Below are 10,467 nucleotides of genomic sequence, written 5' to 3'. Positions count from 1 at the left end.
TCAAACTCATTAGTTCTTTTAATCGCTGCAACCTTACCATCCTTGTAAGCTAAGGATGGGGGGTTCGGGGGGAGCCTAAAGGTCTACTGCTGAGTCATCAGCAGCCATTACCTTGCCCTCCTTGGTCTGATCATATACAATATGGTCAGTCTCTAGGGCATTGTCCTGCTTGATAGGGCAATGTCACTGTCCCTTGCCTCTGCCATTCATGAGTGGCATTTAAATCTTTAAACCTTTAATAGTAAAAAGTTGAGAGCTTATCATGGAAAAAATTCTGCATTATCTGGATTGTGGATATTTGGTTCCTAGGTAAACGAGTTGTAAGACCGCTTGTAATCAAAAGATATTATGAATTGAATATTGCAATACTTATGAAAACTATGGTAATAATTTCGTAAATTATTATTATCAGCTAAGCTACAACCCTACCTGGAAAGGCAGGATGCTATAAGCCCAAGGACTCCGAAATTGAAAAATAACCCGGTGAGGAAAGGAAATAAGGAAATACATAAACTACAGGAGAAGTAATGAACAATTAAAATAAATGATGGGAAATTTCAACTCTTGATACATAAAGTCTTATATATTAGAATTATGAGGTTCAAAGGTCATGAATCTTTATTATTATTATTATTATTATTATTATTATTATTATTATTATTATTATTATTATCATTATTATCATTATTACTTGCTAAACTACAACCCTACCTGGAAAAGCAAGACACTATAAGCCCAGGGGCTCCAACAGGGATAATAGCCCAGTGAGGAGAGGAAACAAGGAAAAATAAAATATTTTAAGAACAGTAATAGCATTAAAACAAATAATCATTAGCGATTATTAGCAAAGTAACAAACACATAAAGGACTATGAGATCCTTGAATAGAAGTTTAATTCTAACGTGAAGTGTTGGAAAAGAAATGCCGTTACAAATATAAGGGAAGTTCAGCCAGAAAAAAAGAAAAGAAAAGAAAAAAATAATATTTCAGCTTTGAATAATGAGGCTGATCAACTCTATAGCGCAATATTTAAAACTCAAGTTTGACGAATTAGGTAAATTATTCACCTTAAGTAGCACGTGTTTAATGGATACGGGAAGAAAATACGCCAAAAGAGAATGCTAAATTTTTTCCAGCATGGGCTAAATAATCCTGTAAGTTGCCATTCGATTTTAAAAGCGGGAGAAATATCTCACATCTAACTAAACTTTTAACGATAAAGTGGCCAAAGAACTGAAAATATATAAACCAACTCTACTATCTAGAGAGGGCAACTTGTCCTTAAAGGTTGCTCTTAATAGAAAGGACTTTAATTTGTTCTTAAATTTGAGAATTTTTAGCGCCTTTCCTAGATCTTTTTATCAATGTCCTTTCTACATCTTGCCTTCATGTATTTGTGGTCATCAACGGAAACTTGGAAAATATAATTTATCATTTTTCCTTGTTGTATTAATCTGAGGAAAATGACTAGAAAGTAAATGCTATTCTAGCAATTTCTTCCTTTCTTTCCAGATTCGCAAATTGACCATATTTTAGGGTCAGGTAAACAGGAAAGTATTACTGTCTACCCTTGTTTCAAATCTTGATTCATAGAAAACCTTCGCTCAAAAATAGAAAATGAAGAATTTGATAGGGGGAACTATAATGTACGACTCAGACATTGCGTTTACTATCCTGAGACTTCCAATAACATTACCAATGCTGCAGCTTAACGAGAAAATCAGATTGACTTAGTATTTATGATAAATGAAACTTCAAAGAAAACAGAGTTCATTTTATCAACTCATTAATACATTCCTGTTTATTAAATAAGAATGGATGTATTGATAAGTGGATATATTGATCTCTGTTTTCTTAGTAGTAAATTTTAATATAAATACAAAAAATAGCCCTAAGCATAAACAATAAAAAAGAGAATATTTAAGGTTCTGTAATAGCAAATGCAGGTTAGCAATCACTGTTATACAACAGGGGAGTGTGTGTTGGGGAGACTTTTCTGTTATATAAGCGAATTGTGAAGCCCTTGTGTAATAATGGCTTCATGTCTTATCTTTTAAACTCATATCTTTTATTTGGTGTCATTACAGGGTGGATGCTATTCTTCATTGTGTTCTATAACCATGAATACCATTACTTTTGTCACTTTTATCAAGGCCTTGTTACACCAGATTATTTTCTTTTAGTTATACCACACATGTACTGTCTAAGAGTTATTAAGTGGGTAACATACATTCCCAGATGTTTTAACATGCCTTTGGATATCTGTTACTTAACCTTTAACAATGTTAATAAACGACTTTACATATCATAGGCGAGAGGTTCTTGCCAATGGGGTACCCATCTATGACAAATGGGAATTTCCAAGCAGTGGGTCTTTGACATGGGGCAAAGGGTAGGATATCCAAAGAGATTCAAATATTCTTGTGTGAATGATAAACAAGTCTGATTACTATTTACAACAACGATGTGCCTCACCTGGAAAGACTGGATTCCACACATTCTGGAATGAATAGGATCCACAAGTATTGAAGCCATGCTTATCAAACACTATGGTGATTTGGTCATGGTGCCCCTGGGCTTAGAGCATCCTGCTTTACTAACGAGGGTCGTAGCTTAGCAAATAATAATAATAATAATAATAACAATAATATTAGTATTATTAAAGGCTAAGCTACAACCCTAGTTGGAAAAGCAGGATGCTATAAGCCCAGGGGCCCCAACAGGGAAAATAGCCCAGTGAGGAAAGGAAACAAAGAAAAATAAAATATTTTAAGAATAGTAACAACATTAAAATAAATAATTCCGATATAACCAATAAAAACTTCAACAAAACAAGAGGAAGAGAAACTAGATAGAACAGTGTGCCCGAGTGTACCCTCAGGCAAGAGAACTCTAACCCAAGACAGTGGAAGACCATGGTACAGAGGCTATAGCACTACTCGAGACTAGAGAACAATGTTTTGATTTTGGAGTGTCTTTCTCCTAGAAGAGCTGCTTACCATAGTTAAAGTTTCTTCTACCCTTACCAAGAGGAAAGTAGCCACTAATCAATTTCATTGCGGTAATTAACCCCTTGGGTGAAGAAGAATTATTTGGTAATCTCAGTGTTGTAAGGTGTAAGAGGGCAGAGGAGAATCTGTAAAGAATGTGCCAGACTATTCGGTGTCTGTGTAGGCAAAGGGAAAGAACCCTAACCAGAAAGAAGGATCCAATGTAGTACTGTCTGGCCAGTCAAAGGACCCCCTAACTCTCTAGCGGTAGCATCTCAACGGGCGGCTGGTGACCTGGCCAACCTTCTACCAATAATAATAATAATAATAATAATAATAATAATAATAATAATAATAATAATAACTGTGTAATTCATATGAAAACCCACCATAACAAATTTTATATGAACTTTTAAAAACGGCCACCGAAGATTTGGTGACACCCGAAAAAAAAAAAAACACCTTAAAGATACTTGAAATTCCAGCTGACCTGGTCACCCTTGCTCACGACCATATTGTTTAAAGAATCAGTATCTACAATGGGGTCACTGTACTGGAGCAAGATCAGACAGCAACACCATATCCTAAAAAAGGCAACAGCAAAACCCGAGACAAGAAGTACCACGGCCCTAAATCCTCATCTGAAGTATACAATATGTGAAAAGGAGTCTATGAAAAATTCGTTGAAATTCTAGGCATAATTAAGATCGACTGTTGGAGATTTCACGGTTTTAATAGCACATTGCAAAGGTATTGTCTTTATTGTATATGAGTGGCATATTGCAAAGATACATGGTCTGCTAAGGCCACATAATGTTTTGTTTCTCTTTTCCTATTATGGCGTCATTCAGTGATTTAACTGTCTGCCTGTGCTACTCTCTATTTCTAGAACGGCAGAGGTTAAAATATTTTAAAGCACCATAATTTCTCAACTCGTACACAACTAAGGAAACACATTCACAGTCTTGGATTACAGTTCTCTTGCTTGAGGATACACTGGGGCACACTATTCTATCTTATTTCTCTTCCTCTTGTTTTGTTAAAGGTTTCATAGTTTATATAAGAAATATTTATTTTAATGTTACTGTTCTTGAAATATTCAATTTTTCCTTGTTTCCTTTCCTTACTGGGCTATTTTCCCTATTTGAGCCCCTGGGCTTATAGCATCCTGCTTTTCCAACTAGGGTTGTAGCTTAGCAAGTAGTAGTAGTAGTAGTAGTAGTAGTAGTAGTAGTAATAATAATAATAATAATAATAATAATAATAATAATAATAATAATAATAATAATAATGATAATAATAATAGTAATAAAGGGTATTGTTTCCCCAAACATATTTATCTTTAAGGTTTAGAGGCATAATTGAACAAAGCTGCCGAGAACTAACTCTGCTCTGGGGAAGAAAAAAAGTTAAAAATCTCAATTATCAGTTCGTGATGACTGGCTGACTGATTTAGGAGATAGAAAATTGGAAAGGGAATCAATCATTTGGTATTTGTAGTTTTTCCTTATTGCCTTTCTTCATTGGGCTATTTTCCCGGTTGGAGAGCTTGGGCTTATAGCATCCTGCTTTTCCAACTAGAGTTGTAGCTTAGTAAGTAATAATAATAATAATACATACATACATATACCAAAGGCACTTCCCCCAATTTTGGGGGGTAGCCGACATCAACAAGAAACAAAACAAAAAAGGGGACCTCTACTCTCTACGTTCCTCCAGCCTAACCAGGGACTCAGCCGAGTTCAGCTGGTACTGCTAGGGTGCCACAGCCCAACCTCCCACATTTCCACCACAGATGAAGCTTCATACTGCTAAGTCCCCTACTGCTGCTACCTCCGCGGTCATCTAAGGCACCGGAGGAAGCAGCAGGGCCTACCGGAACTGCGTCACAATCGCTCGCCATTCATTCCTATTTCTAGCACGCTCTCTTGCCTCTCTCACATCTATCCTCCTATCACCCAGAGCTTTCTTCACACCATCCATCCACCCAAACCTTGGCCTTCCTCTTGTACTTCTCCCATCAACTCTTGCATTCATCACCTTCTTTAGCAGACAGCCATTTTCCATTCTCTCAACATGGCCAAACCACCTCAACACATTCATATCCACTCTAGCCGCTAACTCATTTCTTACACCCGTTCTCACCCTCACCACTTCGTTCCTAACCCTATCTACTCGAGATACACCAGCCATACTCCTCAGACACTTCATCTCAAACACATTCAATTTCTGTCTCTCCATCACTTTCATTCCCCACAACTCCGATCCATACATCACAGTTGGTACAATCACTTTCTCATACAGAACTCTCTTTACATTCATGCCCAACCCTCTATTTTTTACTACTCCCTTAACTACCCCCAACACTTTGCAACCTTCATTGACTCTCTGACGTACATCTGCTTCCACTCCACCATTTGCTGCAACAACAGACCCCAAGTACTTAAACTGATCCACCTCCTCAAGTAATAATAATAATAATAATAATAATAATAATAATAATAATAATAATAATAATAATAATAATAATAAGAGAATAAGTATATTGAATATTAAAATAAACAGAAGAATATACATTATCTTTCTTTGACCTTCTTTAAATGCTAAAATTCAATTTCTCCAGGACATTATGTAAGTGGAGCGTTGAAAATAATGTATTGATATACACCAATAACCATTTAATGCTCTGAAACAATATCAATACCATTTATTACCAGAATTCTTTAAGAAGAAACATACTTTAATGAATTTCCCATATTGTAATTTTTGTCTATTTATCAATCTGTCCTTGAACTAAAATTATCAAAAAATCCACTCGCAAAACTTGTTTTTTTTTTTTTTTTGGTATTTATTCAACAAATCTACTCGCATATCTTTTATTTACATTCATTCAGTATTGGAGACTATAATGAACGGATCAAAATGCTTGTTTATTCATTTACCACATTACTATTGCATAAATTTGTGTTGGTGCTGAACATATAACAAAGGCTAATTTTGGGCTATCTGATTATAAAGGATGACATGTCACCTTATGTAAGTATTTTACCATAGGTAAAAAACTAAAATGATAATAATGATTACTCTCATTATCACCTCCGCCAACGAATTTGGGAGGTTATGTTTCCGACCCTGTTTGTTTGTTTGTGAACAACTTCCTGACCACAATTTTACTCTTAGTGTAGTGAAACTTCCAGGGATTAATTGTTATGCTGAGACGTGGAAGTGATTCAATTTTGAAAGTCCTAGGTCGAAGGTCGACCGAATTAACCCTAACCTTAACCCTAAGTTCGCACATTATTGTCACACAGACTTCAAATACGCCTCTGGTCTAAATTGATTCTGGGAAAGGCAAGCTGGCTTCGATAAATAAGCTGCTGTGGCGGAGCTCAGCACTCTCAGATTGATTTTCTACTTGTAATTATTATATGACGTTTCCATTTTGCTTTGAATTCCTAATTTCATTTTGTCATTCGGCCACAGCCTCGGAAGAGCGCAAGTGAATCAAAACCTCGAGGCAATTAGCCAATGTTTGGAAAACAACTCTGCCAACATGGCTACAATTGCCTGAAAAAGGCCATGGTTTAAGGTGTTCATTAGGGTTTATGACAAACTTTTAATAAACAGTATTCCATTTCTCATTCTTCTCATCTTTGATGCTCTCTCTCTCTCTCTCTCTCTCTCTCTCTCTCTCTCTCTCTCTCTCTCTCTCTGGTAAACAATTTCACCTCTAACCAGTAAACAATGCTCTCTCTCTCTCTCTCTCTCTCTCTCTGGTAAACAATTCCACCTCTAACCAGTAAACAATGCTCTCTCTCTCTCTCTCTCTCTCTCTCTCTCTCTCTCTCTCTCTCTCTCTCTCTCTCTCATATCTGTAGCATGTATAAAAAATTAGCAATAAAGCCCTCACCATAGTGTGTTGATTGCTGTGTGAAATGGCTGAAGATTTAACGATAGAAATTTTTCCACTACTAACGCATTTTAAACTATAGCTAATTGAAGTAAACCAACCCAATAATATGGTTCACGTATTACGTGTCAAATAATTTTTCCCGTGTGTCAGATTATACAGCACATTTAGTTACAATACTTTTGGGAGCTGTAGTACCTGGCATTTATTAGACCTTGCTCTTTGCAAGACAAACTTGTAAATGTTGTAATTTTTAAAATATTCTCGACGTGTATAGAAAAGAGAAGTGTGATTGCTTTATAGAAAAAACATCATTTTCTTAAAAAAACATCTTATAATGAAATGATCTTACACCGAAACTTTACTCCCTGTCAGACGATTGACCGTATTTTGAAAAGAAAATTTTAGTCATAAGGGCTTTGTTGTTTTCGTCATAAAATTTACTACAGAAAAGAAAGAAAATAACAGTATTCCCTTCTTAGACATTTTGATTGTTAGATAAGCCAACAAATTTAAATGATTCACATTCAGATATCCCACCAATAACTTATCAAATATACATTTCTATTCAGGCCATTCAGAAAATATAGTCGACTAAGAAAATGCAGCCCTGAGTTTAATAAAATTTATGAATTAGCCATTACTCTTTACAATGATAAGTATTTTTTACTTTAAAATTGAATAAAGCCAAGAGAACCTTTTATAACGCTCATTGAGAAAAAGGTATTTTTGAATACCTTACTTTGTTTACCATACCATTTCATTAAATATTTTTAGCTATTATCCCTTTGAATAAAATCAAATATAAGAGTAATGTTTAAATACAAATGCACACTGAAATAAAAAATATATTAAGAATTGCTCTCAAATTATAATAATGTAATATATAGCTTTCCATGTTCAAAATGTAATTTATTGTATGTCAATCAAACCTCTAAAGGAATATGTAAAAGAAGCAAACAGTATTAGACGCGAGTCTTGGATGTCTCTAGCTTAAAAGAGGTCATAGAATTGGCTGGTCGAAGGCTGACACAAAAATCGACATTAATGACTTCGATGAAAAACATATTTAAGAACTAATTACCTGTTTCACAGGTGCCCCAAGCCTTATATAGAAAATATGCGGATATATATGCGTTTTATACAGTGAGATCAATGGCCGTTTTAAGAGTGCCATGACTGTCATGAAATGTTGTGCGAGATCACTGAACTCTATTATTGGTGACGTGTCTCAAGTATATTTCCTTCACAGTGAAGATTTCCAACATTCTAGTAGTTTCAGCATATGAACAGAACAACATTGCATTATTATTATTATTATTATTATTATTATTATTATTATTATTACTTGCTAAGCTACAAACCTAGTTGGAAAAGCAGGATACTATAAGCCAAAGAGCTTCAACAAGGAAAATAGCTCAATGAGGAAAGGAAATAAGGAAAAATTACTTGCTCAGAAGAGTGGCAGTATCACTAGAGCGCTCCCAAGAACAATGTGGTACTCGTCTGAAGAGTACCTCGCTGTACAAAGTGTATTCACGAACATTTTGTAATAAAGTGAAAAAACGTATGTCTTTATGTCTCGTTATCTGTCGACATGAGACAGTGGTCAAAATTTAATTAAAACAGTTGTCTGTTTCTAATCGATTTTATATTATTCTAATTTCTTAAATCCGACTCATTTGGAATCATAAAAAAAAATTGACAGCTGAGGAATCCCCTTTCCTGTATAATAAACGATGGATCTGTTATTTTATTTTCGCTATGGTCCCGATAATGTCACAAGACGAAATCACTAACTCCAATCAAGTCTTTTCACTTTTACCTTCGTGACTTTAACACACACACACACACACACACACACACATATATATATATATATATATATATATATATATATATATATACATTTATATATATACACACACACACACACACACACACACACATATATATATATATATATATATATATATATATATATATATATATATATATATATATATATATATATACCCACAATGTATGTTTCTTATCTCATATTGTGAAGAGGGCCAAAGTGTACAGGCTGTAATATAATGATTTATTTGATTTCCTTGGTTTCTATTATGGACCTTTTTAAGACACATGATAAACTGTTAGATTACAGTTAAAAGATATATATATATATATATATATATATATATATATATATATATATATATATATATATATATATATATATATATTTGTGTGTGTGCATATGTGTGTGACTGTGTGTTTGCATCAATTTATTGCGAAATTAACCATTAGGCTTGAAAGAGTCTCATAGCCCCAAACATCAAGACATTTTACATACGTCAGTTAAAGTAAGAGACCTTGAAGTTACACTAATTATGTAAACAATACCGGAAACGGTTGCGGTTTGGAATTAATAAGGCGAGAGTGTGTCATATTCAGTGATAAAACATTTACCCTCTCTCTCTCTCTCTCTCTCTCTCTCTCTCTCTCTCTCTCTCTCTCTCTCTCTCTCTCTCTCTCTCTCTCCTTAGATAAATATGCCAAGTTACATCATACAAGTATTGCATCATTATTCCTAGCTGGTTGTTAGTTTTTATTTTTCCAGTATCACAAAATAAGGGAATACTTATTTATACATTAAAAAAATCAAATGACAGGAAATATTATATAGGGATTAACCTATATAATAATTTGAAAGTTTTCAGGTTATATATTGTATGAGAGTTAAGTATTGTTAACATTCTTAACAATAATAATGATAACAATAGGTATTGTAATAAAAACAATATTAACTAGAAAAGCACTCTGAGAGTGCAGACCTCCACCACGGTAGCTTATTTTTCGAAACCAGCTTGCCTTTTCCAGATTCAATTTAGACCGTAGCCGTATTATAGTCTGTGTGACAATCATGTGCGAACTTGGAGTTAAGGTTAGGGTTAATTCGGTCGACCTTTTGCTCGGCCTTGACCTTGACCTTTGACCTAGGACTTTCAAAACTGAATTACTTCCACGTCTCAACATAACAATTAATCTCTCAAAGTTTTACTATTCTATGAGTACAACTGTGGCCAGAAAGTTGTTCACAAAGAAATGCAGACAGACAGGGGCGAAAACATAACCTCCCAACTTCGTTGGCGGAGATAATAACAAATACACCCATATAGAAAATAGAAAAATCTACCTAAACTTGACAAATCTTGAGAGCTGTTAATTTCTTCCCCTTTACTCCTTTTTACCTCCGCCAACGCAGTTGGAAGGGGGTTATGTTTTCGCCCCTGTTTGTCTGTTTATTTGTTTGGGAATTGCTTCCTGGCTATAATTTTAATCGTAAAGTAATGAAACTTGCAGGGATTAACTGTTTTGTGAAAAGCAAGAAATTATTAAATTTTGGGAGGTCAAAGGTCAAGGTCACTGTCCAATCCACGTAATCAGTCAAGTTTGGACAAAGTTGTTACAGAGACTTCAAACTTTGTTCATATTTGAGTGTATAAAAATCCCCGCCAATTAACATATGTCAAGGTCAAAGTCAAGGTCGAGAAATAAGCTGCCGCGGCGGAGGTCTGCGCT

The sequence above is a fragment of the Palaemon carinicauda genome, chromosome 21, assembly GCF_036898095.1.
Source record: "Palaemon carinicauda isolate YSFRI2023 chromosome 21, ASM3689809v2, whole genome shotgun sequence".
NCBI lineage: Eukaryota > Metazoa > Arthropoda > Malacostraca > Decapoda > Palaemonidae > Palaemon > Palaemon carinicauda.
This window is presented reverse-complemented; position numbering follows the sequence as displayed.